This window comes from Equus asinus, chromosome 1 (genome assembly GCF_041296235.1).
Source record: "Equus asinus isolate D_3611 breed Donkey chromosome 1, EquAss-T2T_v2, whole genome shotgun sequence".
NCBI lineage: Eukaryota > Metazoa > Chordata > Mammalia > Perissodactyla > Equidae > Equus > Equus asinus.
Window position 1 is genome coordinate 25,439,247 of NC_091790.1, and position 24,156 is coordinate 25,463,402.

Here is a 24,156-nt window from a genome sequence, read left to right on the forward strand (position 1 = left end):
TGGGGTGGTGTCAGTGGCGTGGTGGTGGAAGGGACTTGGAGCCTGGCCATAGTTAAAGGCAGAAGGGGCAGAATTTACCGACAGATGGAATGTGAGGGGTGAAGAAAAGAGGGGTCAATGATGCTCCAATGTTTTTGGCCCTAGGGCAACAGAAAAGAGGACATATTCATTATGGAGGTGGGAAAAACTGAGGGAAAAGTAGGTTTGGGGTGCAGGTAAGATCAAGAACCCAGTTCCAGTCATGTTAAGTTTTCGCTGCCTTCTGGACACCCAGGTGGCGGCGCTAGCTAGATACGTGAGTCTAGCACTTAGAGGAGAGGTCTGGGGTAAATGTATAAATGCAAAAGTCTGCAGCCTTCAGATAAGACTTAACATCAGGAGGCTGAGTGAGACCTCCAAGGGAGCAGGTGGTGAGCAAAGATAAGGGGGCCGTGGACCGAGCCCTGGAGACGCTCTGACAGCAGGAAGCTGGGGAGATGTGGGTTCAACAAATGGGACCCACAAGGAATGTCTGGAAAGGTGGGATGAAAACCCAGGGAGTGTAGCGTCTTGAAAGCCAAAAGAAGGATGTGATTACGGGAGAGGGGAACCATGAGGTCTGCCCAACACAGATGGCAAGTGGAGCAAGATGAGGACTGAGAACTGACCTTCACTGGATTGGGCATCGTGGGGTTACTGATGACCTGGGTGACAGCAGGATTTTGCTGAATAGCTGAGATAGAAATCTTAAGACAGTCTTATTGGAGTGGGTTCAAGAGCCAATGAGAGGAGAGAAAGCAGAGACAGAATCTAGGGCAACTGCTGTGTGCTGTTTGTTGTAAACGGAAGGAGAGAAACTGGGTGGGGGTGAGGAGAAGATGGGGCAGCAACAGTTTTTATTCTTTTTGCCATGGGAGAAATGACAGCATGTGTGTGTGTGATGGGAAGGACCCAGTAGACGACTTAGGAGGGAAAACAAAAGGAGTTGTGAAGGCATTTCCTCTAGTGGCAGGAGGAGCCGGGGTCCAGGGTGCAAATGGAAGGGTGGCTTTTTATGGAGCAGGAGCTCGAGGAGAAGATCTCCTGAGTGGACAACTCGTACAACCTTCCCTGATAGGCTGGGCCAGCCCCGGCTCTGAAGGGCTCGGTGCATCAGTTATGACACTCCTGGGGGCGCTGCTGTCACCCAGGCCCGGCTCACATTTGTGTCCCGTGTTCCATGGAAGCCTTTGTGTCCGTTTATGAAGCTCCTGCGATGTGCAGGGCGCCTTAGAACTTTATCCTTTGTATTCCCAGGCGAGAAGCAAGAGGAGCGCTCAGCCGGGGTGGGGGCGGGGCGCGCCGCGTCCCAGTCCGGGTCTCGGTGGGCCTGTCGGTCCGACCGCTCCCGGCAGCAGCGCGCGGGGGGCGCGAGTTCACGCATTCCCGACAAGCTGGGCTTGGGTGGGGAGCCCGCCCTGCGGCCTCCCTGCAGCCTCCACACGGCACCCTGTCTTCGGCGCACGCTTGGGGGCTCTGGAGCAAAGAGCTCGCGGGCTTGGGCTGACAGCGGTGCGCAGAGGGAAGCGACACCCGCGTCCCCAGCCACTGCCCCGAGCCACGTGGCCGCTCCCCTCCCTTGTTGCTACAGTCCGGGGCATCAGACAGGAGGAGGTTGCGTCCCCATCCCGGCTCTGGGTTGCTCTGGGGCTGAGCGCAGCTTTCTCTCTGTATTGCGTTTTAGCATCGCTGGGGCAGAAAAGATCCCTAGGGTGGAGGGGCATGAGAGGACAGGCCCCTGCTCTCTTAAGAGTGGTCGTTTGGGGTCCTCCCTCCCGCACGGAGGCGAGGGCGCGTGTCCCTGCTTGGGAGGAGCGCGCCTCACGCGGGCGACATCCCCGCAGACCTGGTGGTCCCCGAGCGCGGGCTCCATCCATTCACTGCGACTCCCAGAGCCGAGCGGCGGCCCCAAGACTCCAACAGAATCTATGAATGGGAAGGGAGAAGAGAAGCAACGTCTGTTTCCACTCTGTGCTTCCCTGCCCCCTCCCCTCCTCCCTCCAGGCAGAGCGAGCCCGATACAAAGTGACAAGGGCAGGGGCGGGCGGCACTGCGGGGGCGTGAGAGGGGGTGGGAGTCTGGCTGGAGACAGCACTATTTATAAACTCCGGAGCTCCAGGAGAAAGAGGGCAGGTCGGAGCTCCCCCTCCCTCATCGCCCCAAGCCCCAGAGCATCCCTGGTCCCTCCCCCGGTGGCTTTGATTTCATTACCCCCCTCCCCCGGGCGGGCTGGCAGGTGCGGGGGTGGGAGCCGTCTCCGCGGGAGCAGCCTTGCCAAAGGTCCGGCTGCTGACGTCGGAGCGCCCGCTCCTGTCAATGAACGGCAGCGGCAGCCTGGGGCCTGTCTGGCAACGAGGCTACAGACGTCATCGCCTCCTGTTGGACGCGGGGGGTGTCCGAGCAGCAGCGCCGGCTTAAAGGAAAACTCTCCAAGTTCCAGGCAGCCAGGGAGAGTCTTTCCTTAGAGCACACGCACCCCCGAAAGCCCAGTGCGCGGGGCACACGGGTTGGCACACGCTCGCACAAGCGCGCACACACACACACACACGCGCGCGCGCGCGCACGCGCGCACACTCGCACTTATGTTCTCTATAGGTGTGTGGGTCCAAAGTTGCAGCCGCAAGGAGGATGAACTGCAATGGACCAGTCTTGCTTGGCGCCTAGAGCTCTCAGCGCGGCTTTCCTCGAGGCCCCCAGATGGAAAGGAGGGAAAGAGGAATGCCACACACCGCTTGAAGTTGTCTCCCCCCTTGCCAAGAAGATCAGCTCCAAACCCAGGGTGCCCGAAGCCTCGGAATATGCCTGCAGAAGGGAGCAGAAGCGAGCGTTCTTGGAGAGGTCCCGAACTTGGGCCACTGGGCTTGCTCGGCAACTTGCTTGGCGCAGTTCTCCGTGGAGCCCTGGACCCGCTGTGCTGCTGGCCGTTTGCTTGGTTTTTTTTCTTCTCTTGTTTTTAATGTGCGAACTTGAAGCGGAAAACAGCTATGCTCTACGGGCCCGACTTTGGAGGGTGAGTTGGTGGTTCCTTTTATCTATTATTTAACCCTTGAGAGGCCAGAAAAACTTAATTCCAACCTTTTCCCTACTTTTTAAAATAAACTTCCCATCATTTTCCACTGTCCTTTTTGGCAAAGAGAAAATGTGTGTGTGTGTGTGTGTGTGTGTGTGTGTGTGTGTAGTGTTGGGGGACATGTCTATCTTAGAGGAGGGGTGATGAGTGGAAGTGAGAAAGAAGAAACTTCAGTTTGTAAAGCCAGAAGACTCAAGGGGTGGCAGGGGAGATGAGAGACGGCAGCCACCCTCAGCGCAGAGTGCTCGCCTTCGGGCGACTGCTTGGACCGAGTTTTCCAGCCCCAAGTTCCCTGCGAAGCCTGCCTTCCAGCTGCAAAACGCAGCGGCAGCGATGCTAGACCCGCAGGTGCCTCGGGAGGCGGCCAAGAGAAGCTGCTGGCGTGCCCCCACCTTCCTTCCTCCGTTCAGGGCTTCCCTCCTCATTTCTGAATGGGGACTAGATGCCCCTCCTCTTTCCATCCCACCCTCTGCTGCCCCCTCCTCAACCCCTCCCTCCACTTCCCCAGCCCCTTTTGCAAAGGCTCATAGTATGTCACAGAGGAGGAGGGGTCCAGCGTCCCTAGCACCTGAAGGCACCGCAACGGTATTGCGTTCTGCAGCATTGTATTTTCTCCATTCTACCCAATTTTCCTTATAATCCGTTGAAAACACCCACCAGTAAACACCACAAACATTGCTCCCCCACAAGACGCCACTCCTTTATAAACAGACAGAGCCAGGAGTCCTAATGTATAGGACCCCCAACCCCCACCCCATCCCCCTCCCAAATGAGAAAGAAAGCAGCTGAGGGGCCCAAGGAGCCTCTCCTCTCTGGTTTTGATCTCCCCTCCACTCTGGGCTAACCCTTCTAGTGGGAAGAAAAAGAGGAAGGAGGAAGGAGGGAGAGAGAGAGAGACAGGGAGAGAGAGAGAGTCAGAGCGAGCAAACAGCCCCCTAGACGTAGGGCTGCACTGATGAACTGATTTTAGGCTCTCTGCGCCCGGCCCCAGCCTCCTCCTGCCTTTCCGATCACTCCGAAGGGCCTTCCCCTCTTTAAGCAGCAGCTCCTTTTCCATCCATCTCCCTCCCCGGCCTCTCCTCCCCACCCCTTTCTTCTGTCTCTCTCTCCCCTCCACCTCACTCCACCTTCACTCTCCTCTCTGACGGGGGAGGGCTGGGGGTGGGGAAAGCACACCCCCAAAGCCCAGCCCCGGGCAGAGATGTCGAAGAAACGCAAAGCCCTGGAGGGTGGAGGAGGTGGAGGAGAGTCCCCGCTCCCAGAGGAGGAACCCACTGCCTGGTTTGGGGGCAGCAGCGAGGAGCAAGGTAGGGGGAGGGAGGGAGGGAGAAAGAGGAGAGGACCCGGCTTGAACGTTTTTTGGAGTTGAGATCTCTGCAGGAATGTCTTGGCCTGTCTTGTCAGCTCCCTATGTCAAGCCAACTTGAGTAGACTTTTTTCCCCCACAAATGGGATTTTACATGTCTCCAGGAAATTGGGGGTGGGGTGGGAATGAGCTGATTAGGCTGATGCTGGAGACTCAAATTTGGGTGAACTTGAAGCTCTGGGGGGAGAAGGGAGGGTGAGGTGGGATGGGAGAGGAGGCAGGAAGGGGCCGGGAGATATGCCTTGGGGATGGCTGACCATTTCCCGTCCTCTGCCTGCCTTGCTGTCATGTGCATTGGTGTGACAAACTGTCCGATGGATGTATAGCCTGTATTCACGCCTGTGTGCAGGACACCTGTGTCCGGAGTGTGGGGTGCTGGTACTGTCCCCCTAGTGTTTGTTGCCGGTGAGGGACAGCATGGAGGGACGTTGCTTTCTCCCAGGCTTCTCCAGTCCAGGGATGCTCAGGGTTGCGTCATGTTGAATCCTCATCCTGCACAGGCAGGCCCTTTGCATCCTCCTGAAGTTGGAGGTGAGGCTGAAGCAAAATTTAGTGATGTGTTGTGATTTCAAGGAGAGATGGAGTGGTAAAAGCAGTTGGGTAGTCCTTTGCCTAGAATAATACCAATGAAAAAGTGAAGGTGGAAAATTTCCTATGGAAACAAAAGTAATACTTGGATATTTGATTTCTACATGAAAGAAATCCCAGGCACCTTGTATTTCACATCAAGCCTTCTGGATTTGGTTAAAAGTAGGCCCAAATGAACCAGTCAAGCTTTTCCTGGGCTGAAGTTAAAATCTAAGGGAAATGGACCAGATGCAAATGTTTTGTTATTGGTTAAGCTGTGGAAAGGAGGTGAAGAGACACAGAGGAATGGTCTGAACCCAGGTAGAGAGAGGAACTGTTCTGCATGAGTGCTTTCCTTCCCAGAACTGAGCCTTGTGGTCTCGGTTGGTGGCAGGTGCAGGTCTGAGCAGAGCACCAGGAGCCATGGGTGTGTGTCTCCAAAATGGAGTCGATGGCTCCTCTCCTTTGACGTCATAAGAAACACGAAGTCACAAAAGTCCTTCTTGCACATAAAACGTGAATCTCTGTGTCCACTTGGAACCTTTTGCATGACCTGTTTGCATTGGAAAGCAAAGGTTTGGTTTGGGCTATCCCTGGACAGTGCATTTTGGATTTAATAGAGCTAGGTGACAGCAATGCTGGCCGCTTCCCTCAAAAGAGGTTGCATTTTAGAGACTGCCCATGGTTCAACTTTCCTTGCTCAGTTGTGATCTGAGAGCTAAAGTCAGTGCATTTCTGAAATTGATTTTATGGGAAAAATGGCATTTGGTAAGAAATTCAAATATTGCAAATGACTTTATCTGAATGGTTGGTATTTTTCCACCTTTGGGGAGAATAATTCGACGTCACCATGAGTTTCTGACAGATTCATCAACTCCATACGCAGCTTTTGGCTTTGACCTGAGGGTTACTCTCCAAGGCACATACCATCTTCTTTTGGTTAAGTAACTACTGATGTCTTTAGGAACTGACATCACTATCATGGTAAATAACAACCTGGATGCATTTTATGCCCTTTTAATAATTAATGAATGCATGGCTGCCAGTTATAAAAAGAAATAAGAATTGTATTTTAACAAACAATTCTCGTCCTTTTTGTGGAATTGTGTGGTATTAGAATTTAAAAAGCTATGCTCAAGAGGTCTTGCACCAACAGTAGCAAATAATCCCCACATTGCCTAGTGTGATAGGACCCGGCCGAGAATATTTGCAAGTCAGAATAGACAACAGTAAGTACCTATACGCATATTATTCAGAGATTATCATAATTTTGAAGTGATTTCTTGTACAAATTGATTTTATTTTAGAGCTTAAAAATGTCTAATGATTTTACTGTATCTTTTGTATTTGGTAAATAAAAATGATACTTGATAATTGCCTGTGAACAGGTAACTGTAGAAACCATGAAAGGTGTGGAGACCCAACCACCATATTATTGTGAATGTATTTCTTTCGGAAGTGGTAGCCCTGGCACATGCCTAAAGTGGTGGAAATACGTATTTATGCGTATGGTAGGATGTATGGCTGTGCACACTTTGACAATGGATGATGGAGAGGTCAGGTGGACACCAATGTTTGAGTGACAGGTGGGTATGCACGTGCGCCGAAAGGACCCTTCCACATGGTTCTTCATTTTTAAGGAACTGGATCTCCTCCATCTCTTCAACTTAATGCTGTTGCTGATTTTCCTTTTGGTTTCTCAGCCAAACTTGACAATATGCACACTGGAGAACAGAGAAAAGTATTTACATCAGTCTTGCTCACCTTGAATATCAGAAGGGGCTTAAGTTGCAACAACTGGGAAGGCCAATGTGTTTGTTCATTTCAACCATTGAAAGTCTATTACAGCATGTATTAAATTAAGGCAATTGGAAATTAAGTTTCAGTGGTAGTCCTTGATTTTAAGACTCTCTGTCAGCAGGTTGGCTTGATCTAAAATTTTAAATAACCGATAAGCATATAGGCTGCCTGGAGAATGTGGTGAGAACTTTGAACATAAGAACAGAGCCCTTTTGGTCCTTCTCACGCCCTCTCTTGCCACTAATCTATGCCAGGGTGCGCACAGTCCTCAGTCATAGATGGGTAGGCACTCACTTCAGGTCCTTTGGGGATATTTCCTGGTTGTTGTGTTGTAATGGCTCCTGTCTTGTTAACAGTTCCTCTTCAGGAGATTCCTTATAGGGATGAAGGTAAGATCATAAATGGGTGATTGTGAACACACATAGATGGTTTTAGTTTTCTCCCTGACCTGATGGCTCCATCCTATTTCATTTAGCTGAGTAAAGGGGAAAATCAAGCACACTGTCATAGCTTTGGTTGGACGTTTCTTTGGACATGCGTTGAGGTCATTTGATGTGTGTGTGTGTACATATGAAATCATGGTCAGAAAGTGATCCTCCTGTGCACCCCAGCTGACTCTGTGTCCAAGACGTGTTCAGACCATACCGTGGAAGATATTTGCCTAAAGTGTTAAACTTACAAAGATTTCATCTTTACAACTTGGAGAAATTTGGTGCACAGATGGACAGTGCTGGCCACAATTTTTCTTTGCTTTGCTTTTGTTTTGCTTTTCATCATTGCTTTGATCTTAGACACAACATTAGGTTACAATGTTCAGTTAGCTGTGAAGGTGATGGATATGTGGAAGACCGTAGGGGAAGAGTCTCTGATGAAAACATGGAATAATTACATTTATTGATTTTTATACTGTAAGAAGATACTTCTATTTTTGTCCTTCTCTTCGCATTAGTCCCTTTTCAAGGAATTATAATTTACTTAGAAACTTTGGTTTAATCACAGGATATTTCATGAGTTACTCTACGCTGAGACGCAACATCAAGCCCCGTTTCCCCACAGTTACCGTCTAAGTAGAAACCTATTCCCTTAGCCTCTGTAGGTTCCTTGAAATCCATCTCCATTCTCCCCCTTCCCGACTCTCGTCCTAATTGTTCTCCATTGCTTTGTCTTCTAGTTTTAACTCATTTCTTTTAAGCTGAGTTTTGGGTATAAAATGATGTCAATTGCTTTTTATTACATTCAGTTAATCTCACGAGTAGTTTAAAAATAAGTAGTTTCTATTTTTTTTATGAAATTGGTTAAGCTCCTCTCCAGCCTGGTTTTCTGGATTCCTGCCCCTGTAGGGTTTAAGGTCACCTAAAGGGGCACCTCTGCACCAAGGGACTCTGGGGAGGTCTGAACAGTATCTACAACCTACTCATACTTTACATTCCTCAGATTTCTTGAGCCGCAGTGAAACCGTCTGTGGGTAGATGTTCTTTCGTCGTATGAGTTAATGACTGAAGTAAATATGTGGTTTCCTATAACCATGTAGTCTTTGACATCATCAAGGTGCTAGGGTTTCGTGGCTTCTCTGTATTATTAACAGGTTGTTGCTTTGGGGGCATCTGGAACTGGGGGTGGAGGAAGCAGTTTCCATTCGATGCTTCTAAATCTAATTAAAGGCAAACATCTAGAGTGTTAACTGACCTACATCTGCGTAACCCCCTAAAATCAGTTGGCATGATCTTTTTTCCCAACAGATTAATTTTTTAAAGATAATTGATCAGATTGGCTGTTGTTTTTATAATTATGAAGAATCTCTTAAAGGATGATATATAATCATTAATACAAAAGAGTGGGCATGACCCTTGGAAGAAGAGATCGATGTTAAAGAAAACAATCTCACATGGATGCATTCTCCAGCAGTTTGATGACAGAGAGAGTTAGAGCTCAGATATTTTTCAGTTCTCATGTTACTTCCCCTGGCTGCCCCAGGAATGCCATTGCTGTGTGGTGTGCCAACGACAGTGGAGGAGAGAGGAGAGTTTGGGGAAAAAGTAGTGCGAGAATGCAGGATGGAATCCAGGAGTGAGTCCTCACACTGAACCAGGAAGGAAGTTACATGTGTCTAAAAGACAAAAGGCACCCCAGTTGTCTGTTTCGTCGTCTGTGACATTAGAAGGTTGAATGAGAAGACCCGGATGGTCTAATTTCTAAGATTTTGACGATGATTGTGTGAAGAAATGGATGAACCATAAGCGGACTCCAGTCTAGATGGTAACCCACAAAGGAAGCAGATGAGGGGCAGTTCATATTGACCCGAAAGGACGAGGAGAGGAAGTTACCTAAAATCTGCACAATCTGAGGGGCCTGGTTGCTGGGTGGTACTTTCTTTCTGGAACCACCAGGAGCTCTGAGCGTGACGCAGTATTTGCATGGGGCATCTCTTTGTCTATAGGGTAGCAGCAACTCTTCCTTACGTCATAAGCAGTTTATAATTATGCCCCTGCTTGCTGATCCTTGCCCTGCTCCCCAAAACCACACGCCTTCCCCCTTCCCACAAGGCAAGAAGCAAGATTGCAAAGAAACAGAGGCGAGGCTGTGTAGCCATGCTTCCCCCAGTGCTTCCATGGCTGCATTGAGTTCTGCAAATGGAACCTTGGCTTCTCAGGTAAGCGGAAATCACCTTCATCTCGTTAGCCCGAGGAGCATTTTTAATGAAAGAACTGGTCAACTGTGACATGAAATTTTTAAGAGCTCCTTGACTTTCTCTTTTCTTCTTTGATGAATACAAGATAGAAATCACAATTATCAATATCATAATATTATATATACACACACATATTACACACATATGTGTATTATACACACGTACACACATGCTCATGGTAGAGAAACAGTCAAATATCACAAGCGTGTACGCAGAAAAGATACATAATATGTCCTCCTCCAACACGTTCTCCAAAGGTCACCAACGTTACAAGGTTCTTATGTTGCCAGCCCGAAATGTTCTGTGCATATACAGATTGACATATGTAATATCACATTCTTACACAAACACAAGCCTCCTCTACTCACTTTTCTCCTTGTACCTTTCCTTATTCACTAACTTATGTCTTGGAAATTTGTTGGCATATATAGAGTTACTTTATTTTTCTTGTCAGTATAGCATTCCTTGGCACAATGTACCATAATTGATTTCATTCTTATTGAATGGTACTCAAGTGGCTAATCTTTGGTTTGGGAAATAACCTGTCATAAGCAACTGCACAGTATTTTTGAAAGCACATATGTAAATTTGTATGTTGGTAAATTCTTAAATATAGAAGTTGGTTCAAAGAGATAATAATTTAAACTCCACCAAGGGCCTATTTGTCCACTCCTGCCCCAATTTTCTTATGCAGTGCGATCTTCTATCAGTATGGACACCACACTTTGGGAACCAAAAATTGGAGTATTTGGCAAACATAAGCATGCTCCTCAAAACAGTGGGATGGAATATTTGAAGTACGATTCAAAGCACTTCATTTTTGATGCTTGACTGCTGACAGCTTTCAGATCCCACCACTCAGCTTCCCCTTCTGCTCCACATCTGGGCAAGCTGATAAGACTGCTCGGGTGGTCCTTCCCTTGGTGCCAGAGGGAAGCTCCCCTTAGAAAACCTCATTGTCTGATCAATGAGCTTTTCCATAGCCTCTTGGTGCATGTGTGACATTAGCAATGTTGACGTTGGCTCAACATCTGAACCAAATTTTGGGTGGGGGGGTCCATCCCACTCTTGCAGAATTGTATGACAAATGTTTGGCTTCATTTTCTCCTTTTCCTCACCTTCTTCTTTCTCTCACACCTATTATTATTTTTGGCTGAACCACTTGAAAGTTATTTGTAGCCATCATGATGATCTAGATACTTTAGAGTTATTTTTTAAGAGCAAAGAATTCTCTACATGACCAAAATCCAACAACCACACTGAGAACGTTTCACATCGATTTAATATTATCTAGGGTGAGCACATGTTCAAATTTCCCCAATGATAGCCTGATTTTTTCCTCTATGTAGGATCGAATCAAGTATCATAGGTGACATTTAGTTGTCACATTTCTTTAATCTAGAAATCCTCCATGTCGTTCACATTTTTGAAGAATCCAGGTCAGTTATCTTTTAGAAATTCCCAATTTTAATTAACCTGGTGTTTCCTAATGATTAGATTCAGGTTAAACATTTTGAACAAGGATACTATCTAGGTGATGCTGTGTCCTCTCAAGATGTCACATGAGAACCCACAAGATGTCACTTGGTCCTGTCTTTAGTGATGTTAAGCTTGGTCGCTTGGTTAAGGTGATGTCTGCCAGACTTCTCTACTGTAAAGAGAAGTAGAAACACGTTTTTATAATTCGCTGCTTATGCTATGGCAAAATCTCTGCCTGAAAAGTGTAAAATGTTGACCACTATAAAATTGTATAAATTTGGATTTTGCTTACATGCCTATATTTTTCTTTTTAATTGAGCTGTAACATTTTCAGAAAGTTCATTTTCTTAGGTCGACAGCTTAGGTAAATCTTAGGTGAGCAGCTTAATTCACGTTAGCATATATACATACCCAGATGAAGATATAGGACATTTCCATCATTCTAGAAAGAGCCCTGTGCTTCATCCCAATCAAACCACTTCTCAAAGGTGAGCACTACTCACTATTCTGAACTCCATTGCCGTTATTTCATTCTGCCTGCTTTTGGACTCACACACATGGAATCAAACAGCACACAGTCTTGTGTCTGGGTTCTTTTCCTCGGCATTATGTCTGTGGGATTCATCTATGTTGTAATAGTAGTTTGTTCGAGTGCCAAGTAATATTGCATTAATATTCCACAGTTTGTTCTTTCTACTATTGATGAGCATTTAAGTTGTTTCACTGTTGGGGCCATTACAAATAAAACTGCTATGAAACATTCTTGCACATGCCTTTTGAAAATAGATCCTACATTTCAATTTCTAAAATCACTTGCGTAATGTTCTTTATCAGTCATCAGAGTCCATCAGTGAAGATGTTTGATTTTCTATAAGTATGTCTGAATATTATAAACCTTACATCCATGAGAAAAATCCTTGATGCCCTCCGCATAGTTTAATGTGGCCACATTGGCAATCCAGATATAGGATCTAGATAAATGAGCTGGATCTTATTCTTAATAGTAAAATTCTATACATAATTTTGATTCACACAGTTATTCCTCTGTATCATGGGTATTGAATTTGATCCTTATTCATTTAAGGAGTATATTGTGCTTGCTTTGCTGAGTCTGAAGGAGGAGGTATTGAGAAGGAAGATGGAGTGTCAACGGGGTATAAAGTCTTCAGGCAAAGTGTGCTTGTAGGGCAGATTCCTTTCCATCTGTTTGGGGAAAGCTAACCCAGTTCAGGAATCTCCACTGAGCAAGGTCCACCTCATTTCAGGAAGGGAGTATAACCAGGAGGGCCATGTTCTCTTTCCCAAATGATCCTTGAGCACTGTGGTGACTTTGATTTCTGCCTCTTCCTATTTTTCTACTTGAAGGTGGGCAAAATGGCAGTCACTTGCCTGGGTTAACTGTGAAAGAAGACAAAGGGACAATGTGACTTTATACCACCCCTTGCCCTGAAATAATAAAACTCATGTTTAGGTAACAGGTGCTGTAATGAGGTGGAGGACTCCCAATTATCTTAACATTTAGCACCAGAATATCTCCCATGAAGGAACGTATCTTTGTTTGGAAATACTTTGATGTGTGACAACAGTAGAAGGTGAGACCCTGGGGCCTCAGGTGCAGGGGTTTCAGTCTCTCCAGCAAAAGGGAGAGTCACTGAGTGTAAAGAAAAGAGAATGTGAGGGAGAGAGGAAAGGAGGAGGGTTTGGGATTCAACTCAGAGGAGGACCCCTGCTATCAGTTCGGTAGATAAGAATTCAGAACCCAGGATGACTGCTAGTGACTATGTGTTAATTTGATGCGTGGCGTGGGCTGTATGCCTCTGTGTGACCTCAATTCTTTGGTAAGTCTACCAAATTCTTAAACACTTCAGTTTTAAATGGAAACCAGTGAAGGGCCTGAGTCTCATGTCTGCATTGTCATGGCATAGACCTGAGTGAGCTCGGCCGGAAGTAGCAGCCAGACACAGACGAGACCCTGAGGACTGAAGTCCTACAATATTTTCAGAAATACTGATAGGGCTTTGAGTATCTCCAGGCTGGAATAGTGTGCTATTCAGGGCAAATCTCTCAATCTCAAGGCATGACTTTGAGCTCTATTTCACCATATTTTCCCCCTTGCTTGAAGTTAATTTGTACATCATGATTGTAGTCACAGCCGAAATTTCTGTTTTTAATGTGGTATCACCTGTGGCTTGATGTTTGGCAAAAGAGTGCAAAGCATTTTTACAACCCTGGTTTCATTCAGATCCAGTCGATTTCGGTGACTCAGTCTAAAATCATTAAGACTGGGGCCGAATCAGCTGTGTATCTTAAATGATAAAAATGGTAACTAACATGTATAAATGACAATAGCTTAGCAAGTGTAAGGAGTTTTCTTTAACCTCATTATGACTGTCCAAAGTATGTGGGAAAAAACAATTTGTCCTAACATACGGGAAAAATCAATTAGCAACTGATAGTTTGTCAGTTTAATGTCTTGCTCTCTGCTTAATATTAAGCTCTTTCCTTGCCCTCTCCTTCCAGTTTTAGTTGCTCTGTCTCTCCAATTGTCAGACTTCTGAGGTCATCGTTATTTGATTGTCTGAAATGCAGCACAAAAGAATTGCAAAGTGGAATTGAAATGTCAACACAGTTCTCATGAAGTCCATGAGCGTGATGTTGGGGACAGCTCCACTCATGTGCTAAGCTGCTGAAAATAAGTTAGACTCTCCTCTGAGGAAAGGAAATTAACGAGGATGATCCAGTGTCCCCACTTGTGTATATTTCTATCCCATCCTATTCTATTCATCAGATATCTTCTGGGGAAACACTTGACCTGTGCTCAGTGCTGGCCACACAGGGCACTCAGGAACGGGCACGGCCCCCGGGGTCACTGTGGGGACATGATGTTTAACTCATAGGACAAAATGCTATCTGATATTTTTTAATTTTGCTTCCTTTTTTGTGGTTGGCCTCTCCTCCTGAGAATGTATTCTCTATAAAGGCAGAAATCTCTTTGGCCTTTTTTTCCAGTGTACCTCTAGCAGTTAGAATAAATATTGGCAAGTATCGTGTTTCATAAATATCTGTTGAATGAATGTATGAACGAATGATTGAGCTTCCTTTTGTAGTGGAACTTTTCTGTAGACTTAGGATGCACAGAATGTATTATAGAAACAGGCTCAGGTGGACTTTTAGAAGAGGCCCCCAGATGGACCATATGCCCCCAGCTCTCCCTGCTCAGTCCTCCTGTGTCATGAGGACCCTCTCAGTTGCAAGTGGTGAGATCCAAAGAGAATGAGCTGCGGTGGCAGGGGGTTTTCAGGAGATCCCTGGGACAGTGCCCAGAGTCCAGGGAGAGCCAGAGATAGAGGAGCAAGACCTGTAGCCTCACGCTTGGCTGCTTCTCCTGCCTCCCCGTTCCTCCAGGTAACAAGGAGAACAGCAGGTTAGACCCTTATGGCCCCGGAGCAGAGAGGAAAGAAAACCTTTCCCCACCAGCACTGCCAAAATATCCCAAAGACAGAATTTCTCATTCTCCTAGATGGGGCAGGGTCTATTTCCAGAAGAAAGTGAGAGGCCAGAAGGTGCATGATATACAATAGCCACGCGCCGCTCCCTCCCGTGCAGGGCTCCCTCACTGAGTACCAGCAGCCCCATGGCTGCCCCTTACCCTATAAGGAAATCGCCAATGCTTCTTTTTTTTTTTTTTCTAGTAAAATGAAGTACAAACACTCTCCTTCGGCATTAAGTCTGCCACACTGTGGTCCCAAAGGAGATTTCAATGAGATGGTGGATATGCCATTGCCTTGTCAACGAAAAATAGTGACAAAAAGGTAAAGCCTTAAGATCTTGTGCTCACCTCCCATTCCTCACTTTATAGGTACCCTACCATTCAGCTAAATTGATATTTACTTTTCAGGAGGCTTATGAAATTTCCTCTGCCCAGAACTCCTATTCCCGCCTCGGTCTGTCTTAGTGGAAAGCTTAGTCATCATTGGAGCCCTTTCCGAATTTTTACCTCCTGCGAGAAGTGGATGTCATCTTCCCCAGGGGGCGGGAACTTTCCTTCCTGAGTCTAGAGCCCCAGGTGCTGTCTTACGGACTCAACACTCAACATTCAGTGAGGTGTGAGGATCAACTCCACAGTTTCTGGATCCCTCTTTCTCCCATTGGCCTGAAAGATTCTAGAGACGAGGAGTTTTTTCATCTACCTTCTTACAGTCATTAGAGTGACAAGTTATCCCTTGTCAAAAATGTATGCATGAAAGAGGAGGAAAGATACGATGAAACAAAACCACAGGTATTTGAACTGATAAGCTCTTTGCTAATTCCTAGTGATAGTCTGTATATGGTGTGGGAAAGCAATGTGAAAATTACCATAAACATTAGTAGCGTTATTTAAGAATTATTTAATGATTTAATAGACTGATTCAAGTGGTGTTTTGGAGATGATAGAAAGTATAAGGATAAAGCATTTTTTGCTTCAATGGCTGGTTTACAGGGTGGATAATTCATAAGCAAAAATGCTTAAGCTTTGTTAAGAAATTCTGTCCTGTTACTAAAAAAGGAAATTGACCAGACATACAACAGGCTGAATTGTGATAGAAAAAACAACTTACATGGAAAACATGTTACTAAAACAAGTAATGCCCGGTCATTGCACATTTATTCAGATATTCCTGGAAAAGCTCTGCTCACCCATCCTAGGGTGGGTGTCTTGGACTCACTGTGTTGCTCATCTGTCTTTATCTTCCCAGTGGCCACCTTCGTATACCCTGTACATCTTTAGACTGCCAAGAACTGCTGGATGTTTCTTCCGCATGTTTGTTTTTAAAAAAAGATTTTAAGCTTTGTTAATGCAATGCATTCCTTAGTCAACTTCAACTAGCTTCAGTAAAGCTTCCTTTTATCTTTCACTCACAAAACATATGCAGGAATCCTTGGAGACCTCAATTCCATAACATTTTGGAATGGTCTCAACCAGTGTTTGTCAAATTGTGGGTAGCAACCTATTTGTGAGTCATGAAATCTATTTTTAGTGAGTCCTAACCATATTTCTGAAAACTGAATGGAATCAGGGAGAAGACGAGGGAGAGGCTGAGGGGGAGGGAAGAAGAGGAGAGGAAGGGAGAGGAGGGCAGAAGAGCGTCAGAGTGAATCCAGCAGAACAGGCTGGTGTTCAGTGACTTGTACGTGTGTTTGGGCCAACTGTAGCATAAATTTCTTATTGTGAGTTGAAAAAGTAATGAAATCCCTGGTCTAGACCATATTTTATGGATATTTTGGTGGCAGTGGACAGCCTGCAACGCCAGAATTCTTATGGCTTCTTGGTGAAAAAGAATCAATTAATAATTTAAATGAGTTTATTCATCTAAATAAATTAAAGCAAATCTCTTTGGATTAAGGATTGTCTCCAGGAGGGCTCAGAACTGCCTTTGTTAACTGAAAGTGGAACACGTTAACGCAGCAGTGCCTACAAGGCTTCAGCCCCAGGCGGCTTAGGACGTCCCTGCTCTGTGGGAGCCGCCCTCTCTCAACCGTTCTGGGGCAGCTCCGAGAATGTGCTCTGTTTTACCGTCATCTAACACTGCTTGTCTGAACCTTGGCTTTCCAGCCAGATTGAAACAGTTTTAAGGACATGATCAAGTCTTTGTTCTAGCTATTCGTCCAGTCATGAGCACAGAGGAGGCATTCAACAAGTAACTTTGTGTTCATGACTGAGAGACGGAACACCCGTCAGCATTGTTGGAGAAAGGGGAGAAAAGGGAAGACGGGAAGATGGATGAGAAGGTGTCAGGGCAGATCAGATGGCCCAGGTGCAGAGCCTGGGACCAGCTTGGAGGAAGCGATGCAAATCCCTTCCGTCTTTGCAGGCAGCGATGCCCACCAGTAGCTAGAATCCTTGTTCCCAGTGGCTCCATCCAGTGAGTAGAACAGAACGTGCTCCACCTTCCACGATAGAATGAGAGGCCTGCTCTCTTTTCTAAAATTATTTTTATGCTCTTGAAAACTTTTCAACCTAGTTTGGAATCTTTATGTGCCTGGGCAGTAATTATCTGTTTGTTTTTTTTTTTTTTTTTTTTTTTATTTAAGTGAGATTCTTGTAGGCTGCTTTTGTCACAGAGCGTAGCTTTTCTTCTCACCCCCTCACACCCCAGGAGGCTGGACTTTAGCCTCCCTTATTTGTGCTTTGATTGCTACTTTGTCAGGTATCACTTGTTATTTTATACTTTAAAATGTTTGAAGTTAAATCACAGTCAATGCCATGGGTACATATAGTTCTTTACTTTTCTCCTTCAAGTGTGTAATCTGACTAGTCTGGATTTAATAGGTAAAGAAGTAAAATAATGAGATAAGTAAATAAAAGCTTTGTGCCTGCCTACATGCCAATTTGCAAAAATTAATGCCAAATTATCTTTGGAAATGTCTGGTACAGCTGTGGTTTCCAGGACTGCTTCAGCCCCTAGGTCTGATGATTTAAACTTTCTAGTTCTCCTTTTAAACATTAGCGGCAGTAAATTACTATTGTTTTACTCCCTTCTCTCCCATCTTCAGTAAAACATATATGTAAAACATGGTTCTTAATTGGTGAGGCACCATCAACAATTTATGTCTGAGTTTGGATCAAGAGAGAAAGAAAAGAAAATGAAAGTTTCACGATCACAATCACATGTTTGCTATCTACAAAGCCCTGGAGAATTGCAATGGATGAAGGACGAGAATTTATTTTCCCAGACCTTAAGGAATTTTTCCATCTTTATAGGAAGATAAGAATGTGTTACATGAGCCATTAACTGAGCAACTTCATGGAAGTCATCCAAAGGGTTACCAAATTTCTAGAAGGGAGTACTCCATTTCTCCCAGGCTTGCTCGAGCTGAATCAAAGATGGCCTTGAACTTCTTGCCTGACATGCTCATTAGGCAGCGAGGAGCCATTCCTCACGTTTAAGCATGTTGGATTTTTTGTTTTTGTTTTTTTTATTTTTTCCTTTTTCTCCCCAAAGCCCCCGGTACGTAGTTGTATATTCTTCATTGTGGGTTCTGCTAGTTGTGGTATATAGGACGCTGCCTCAGCATGGTTTGATGAGCAGTGCCATGTCCGTGCCCAGGATTCGAACCAACGAAACACTGGGCTGGCTGCAGCAGAGCGTGCGAACTTAACCACTTGGCCATGGGGCCAGCCCCTAAGCGTGTTGGATTTATTAACTAGATAAACTTTAGATAAATATTAAATTTTGGATAATTATTAACTAGAGTCCGCTTCTGTGCAATTTTTAAAATTTGTTTAAAAAAGATTTCTTTATAGCAACTCTCACTAGACTCAAGAAGGCCCACTGAAATTTCCTTTTCCTGGGGTCCCACTCATGTTCTGATAATGTTTTCTTCAATGCACTGTCTTTGCTGTAATTTTATTCATTTATTCTCAAATTAAAAATAAATACAATTGGTAAAAATTCAAAAGATGCAAAAGATGTATAATAAAAGAGTCTTCTTTTGTGCCTTTTAGTGTTTCTAGGTTTTCTTCATATGGATATTACCCATTTCCTCTAAGTTTATTCTTAGATATGTTTATGCCTTTTTAAAATTTCCCTTCAAAATGGAATAATTTTTTCCATTAAATTTTTTATATTAGTTTCTCATATGTGATAAACGCTATGGGTATATTTATAAACTGATTTTTAAATTTTGAATCAATCAACTTACAGAAAAGTTGCAAATACAGTAGAAAGGACTTTGTTCTCTGAACCATCCATTACCCTGAATATTTTGGGGCTCACTTTCTACAAACTAGGACATTCTTCTGCATGAACACCATACAACCGCCGAAATCGGAAATGACATCGATGCATCTCTACCATCTAACCCTCAGGCCCCATTCAAGTTTTACCAATTGTTCTAGTGACGTCCTTAATAGCAGAAGGATCTACGCCAGATCCGGAGCCGCCAGAATCCAGAGCCACCCGTGGCATTTGTCTCTTTGCTCTCCTTCAGTCTGGAGAAATTGTTGAGTCTTTTACAGACCTTCATGACCTTGGTGTTTGTGAATATTGTGAGCAAGTTATTTTGTAGGGTGTCTCTTGGAGTTTGTTGTGATGTATACTCATTGTTAGATCCAGACTATGCCCCATTGGGAGGACTATCATAGAAATGATGCTGTGTTCTTACTGCATTTTGACAGGTGGCCCACGCATTGAGTATGTCCTATTACTGATGGTGTCCACTTTGATCACTAGGTCGCTTGATCAAGGTGGTGTCTTCCAATTTTCTCCCTTATAAAGTCACACTCTTCCTCCTTGTGAGTAGTGAGGAATTTGTGGGAAGGTATTTTGAAACCAGGTAAATATTCTTTTCCCCTTCAAACTTTCCATGATTCCTTGATTGATTTACATGACTTTGGACTCATGCTCTCCTATTTTGTTTGAGGGGTTATGATACATTACTACCACTGTTTATTTTGAAGCTCAAATTGTCCCAGATGTGGCCACCAAGAGCCTCTTCAAGGTAGCTTCTGTAACTTTCAACATAAACATCTCTGTCTCAATCTTGATCTCTTTCTCTATATCTGTATCTACCTATATAGAGGGACTGAAACATACACTATCTCCATAAACACATTTACCATTTACATCTGTAATTTTTTTCTATGCCTGTCTATAGTCAAAGTCAGGAGCTCACACCAACACCTTCCTTTCACTCCAACATCACCGGGTTCCTTCTAGTTTTCTCCTTTTTCATATTTGTAGCTTTCTTCTCTGACAGTGACAGACCCGGCTATGTCTACATCAGTATGCTATTTGATCGATTTTTCCGTTTGTCACCAATCTCCTGTAACTGCTGCCACCCCCTCACCTGTGTGGACCCTCTCCTCACCTATCCAGGTCCTGAGACCCAGATCTGGGTCTGGACCACCACAACTCCATCTACATTGGCCTCAGAGAAGCTACCCTTGGCCTCGGCAAAGGTGCTTGTCTTGTCTGGCCCAGCTAATGGCTTTGGGACTGAATTGTTCAGGAAAGGAATAGAAAGAGGAAGAAGAGAAAGTGTAAGAGGAAGAGGAGCAAAGGGTATTTGAACGCTGATTTTGGCTTATCTACCTTACTGACTTCTTATGTCGTTTATATTTGCTATTCAGATTATTTTTTCAAGTACCTCAGATAGTCAGTTGCAAGTAATGGTAATTTTACTGCCCCTTTCCAAATTTTATACCTCTTTTCTTCCTCATCTGATTGTATTGTCTAATATTTCCAGAATTTCTTTAAACAATAACAATGATAAAGACTTTCTGGGAATGCTTCTTTTTTCCCCCACTTGCCACAGTCCTGCCTTTTGGGTAGAGACGGCTAAATTTCATTAGGGCCATCATTCTTAAATGCAGACCTGATCCTGTCACATCCTTGATCAAACGTGACCCTATCACACCCCTGTATCAAACCTCTAGATGGATTCCCATTGATCACAACACCCCCAATATGACCTGTGAGGCCCCACATGCTCCAACGTCTGCCTCTCACTCTCCAGCCTTGCCTCAGGTCTTTTATTCGTAGTTTTCTTCTTAATCAAGGGTGGATGCTGGATATAGAATTTTCTATCAAACGACTCTAACTCCTATAGATATAATTATATGATTTTTGTCTTTTGATCTATTAGTCATCTTTAAAATATTTTAAAGTTCTGCATTTACAAGGAAGCTCCCAATTAGGTACAACTGAGGTTTTCCGTGTCACCTGGTCAGGATAGATGACTTAAAGAATCACGTGGAATTGATGTAAGGATGGCATGGAATGATTCCATTTTTTCTTCTTCTTCTCCTCCCCTCCTTCCCTTCGTCTCTCTCTCTCTCTCTGTCGTGACACCTCACCATGGTGAGCGTCTTGGAGTCGCATGTCTGATTCTGTTTCTCCTTGGTCAAAAAATAACTGGTTTCTTGAGTGTATTTGACCCATTTTCTAGGAATTTGGGTAAGGGAGTCCCATTGCGGCAGTGGGTCATTGTGATAGCCCTTATTGAGTCATTTTGGCGTGTTAGTAAGGCTTTCTGCTTATGCTTCAACAATGTGAATGACTCCATCCCACACAGGCCAATGGGTCTAGAGCTGGGTGCTTTATAAAATACAACAATGACTGTGCATTTGTTTTATTTGAACCTGATTTTTACTCAGATTTTTGTTGTTGTTAGTGCCATCAAGCAGATTCCAACTCCTAGCCCCTCTGTGGACAGCAGAGTGGAAACTTGCTGGATCTTTTTGTGCAATCCTCTCACCTTCCAGTGCTATTCACAGAATTTTCACGGCCAATTTTTTCGAAAGTGGGTGGCCAGGTCCTTCTTCCTAGTCTGTCCTAGTCTGGAAGCTCAGCTGAAACCTGTCCACGGTGGCTGACCCTGCTGGTAGTTGAAATCCCAGTGGCACAGCTTTCAGCATCACAGCAACACGCAGCTGCCACAGTATGACAACTGACAGACGGGTGGTGCGGTTCCCTGACCAGGAAATGAACCTGGGCCGTGGCGGAAGAGCACGGATCTTAACCACTAGGCCATTACTGTATACCTAATAAGCTCCTCTAATTGTTGCGTGAGTTGACCTATGAGCCCAGAACAAAGTAAATACTTAAGAAATATTTTGGCTGTCATTTCATTTACACATCTATCTAGTACTTATTTGTTTATATGGCTATCTGCTTCTAAATTGGGCACTGCTTGTTAACAGGAACCATGTCTTATAAGGTTTTATATCCTTGTGTCTTACACAGCAGCTGGTGCAGACTAAGTGCACCAGATATGGGGTGATGAGCGAGAGATCATAACCAGTCTCTTGATAAACTCCGCTAGCGTCACTCCAGCAGAATCGGTTGGGCAGTTTTTTAAAAATTATGACTATTTCAGATGTATTATAGCCAGATTTTATCTTCACATTTTAAAAGCAAGTGGTAAAGCTGGTAAAGATATAAAAGAGAATAGAAAAATAAATGATAGGAATAGAGAAATTAGGTCCCATGAGAAAAAAAAAAAGGGTAGTTGAAGCTGAGTGTCACTTGTCCTCCTGGATGTTACTTCCATCGCTTGTCTATAAAATGAAGAGGGGTCAGTCGCTTGCTGTCTGAGACCTCTTCCGGATCAGAAGGATCCCAGTCCTAAGTTACAGGTGGCTGGCTTGGGGAGGACAGGGAACATGAGTTATCTGGGAAGACTTGACAGTTTGCTCCCTGTCGCTGCAGGTTTGATAATGAGGATATGGGTCGCATTTTATAGGGAGGGTTTATAATAAAAGGAAGAATTTCTTGGCAATAAGAGAGAGAAAATAATGAGACAGCTGACTAAGAGAAGTCTTTGCATCTGTAGGTTTCAGACAAAGAGGTCACCGTTTTTGCTTGCTTGGGTTTTCAGCTACCAGGAAGCCAGGTGATGCTGTGGTGTGGCTGACCCCTTGGGTATATGGTGCCTGCACCTCCTTCCTTCCAATCCTGAGGAGCTGCTGCACCCTGGGGGTTGTGAATGCAGAGTCAAATGCATGGCACCTGCCCTCACAGCCTTGTCAGGTGAGGTGCCTGCAGGGCCCTGATCAAGGGAGAGGTCTGCAGAGGGCAGGCGGTGGCTCAGAAGGGGGGGCTTCTACATAATCCAGATGGCCAAATAGGTGATGCCTGGAGTTATCACGTGTAAAAATGGGGAAGAGGCTCTATGCAGAGAGGAAAGCACAGAGGCGGGAGAGCATGACTGATGTCACCTGCCAGCCACAGCCGCCTCTGTCTGTCTCTACCACTGGTCAGCAACGTGGCTTTGGGTCAATATTTCCTTTCTCTGGGCCCTTTTTCTTTCTTTTTTTTTGTGAGGAAGATTGGCCCTGAGCTAAGATCTGTTGCCAATCTCCTTTTTGCTTGAGGAAGATTGTCACTGAGCTAACGTCTATGGCAATCTTCCTCTATTTTATGTGGGATGCAACCACAGCATGGTTTGACAAGCAGTGCTGGGTCTGTGCACGGGGTCTGAACCCTCAAACCCCAGGCTGCCAAAGTGGAGTGCACGAACTTAACCACTAAGCCACTGGGCTGGCCCCTGGGCCCCTTTTCTTTACTGGCAAAACCATTTGTCTATTTTTGTGCTGGATACTTTCAGTAAAACTCTTATCACAGTCCGCTGGAGCAGACTTCATCTTCCCATTTTAGATGAGCAAATTATGACCCTAAGATGTGAAATAACTTGTGAAAAGTCACACCCAAGTAGGGAGGAAAGTGGAATTTGAACCAAGAACCATTCAGCTCATGCTAGTTTTTAACATACCAGGTCGTCCTCTGTGAAAACGAGGATGATAATACCCACTAAGCCTGTGCTTGGATCCAGTGAGAGGCTGTCTCGGGAGACATTTTGAAACCTGCAAGCACTATTCAAATGTAAGTTATTACTAAATGACACAGATTTGTTTTACAGCCAGACACTTTGAGCTGTCCTGGATTAGTATTAAAAATATTTTTGCTCTTTCTTCCTATAAGTGTGTATGTGTGTATACGTATGTGTGTGTGTGAGAGAGAGAAACACACACACAGAAAGAGGAAACTAATACAAGTCTTGAATTACTTAGAGACGTTCGTTTCAAAGGATGGAAAACCGAGTTGCATTCTTGCCAACATCTGAAAGATTTCTATCCCTAGTACATTACTACATTTCTAAAATCGGGTAGTTAGAATAGTTATTACAACTTAGGGATGTGTTTGCGTGTATGTGTGTTTGTGTGCATACATACTTGTTTCATATTTTAATGCATGAAATAATCAGGGTCAATGTACACAACAAGCATCAACTGTGGGGCACAGTGGGCAACTCACCTGCTGGTCATAAATGTGCCTCTGTTGAGGGCCCAAAGGCTGGCCAAAAGCAGATGCATTTTATCCACCTGAGGAGCGTGACCGTGGTCTTGATGTTCAATGCCTGGGGCATCTTATTGGTCTGAACCTGAATTCATAGAGATGACAAGAACAACAGTTGACCTCTTGCCTTTACTGGCTGGTTTAGGACCAGATGTGACATCACCCACAGCCCAGCTGGGAGCTCCAATTTTGACTCGTGTCTTCCAGACGCGTTACAAAACATCCAGAAACATGCACGGTCAACTTCCTGCAGCAGGTGATTAGAATCTGGAACGATGGAAACTTGGACCTTATCGCATCCTCTCTGGGGGCCCAACGGAAAACACAT

At 44.9% G+C, this 24,156-nt stretch overlaps 1 protein-coding gene across 1 annotated transcript in view; it reads left to right on the plus strand.

The window, feature by feature from the left end:
* The first annotated feature begins 2,460 nt into the window (after window positions 1-2,460).
* PDE10A (phosphodiesterase 10A) overlaps window positions 2,461-24,156 on the plus strand; it is a 547,546-nt gene continuing 525,850 nt past the window's right edge. Inside the window, exon 1 of the mRNA XM_070518672.1 lies at window positions 2,461-3,028. The gene's annotated coding sequence lies outside the window, so the exon portion shown is untranslated. The remainder of the gene's footprint in view (window positions 3,029-24,156) is intronic.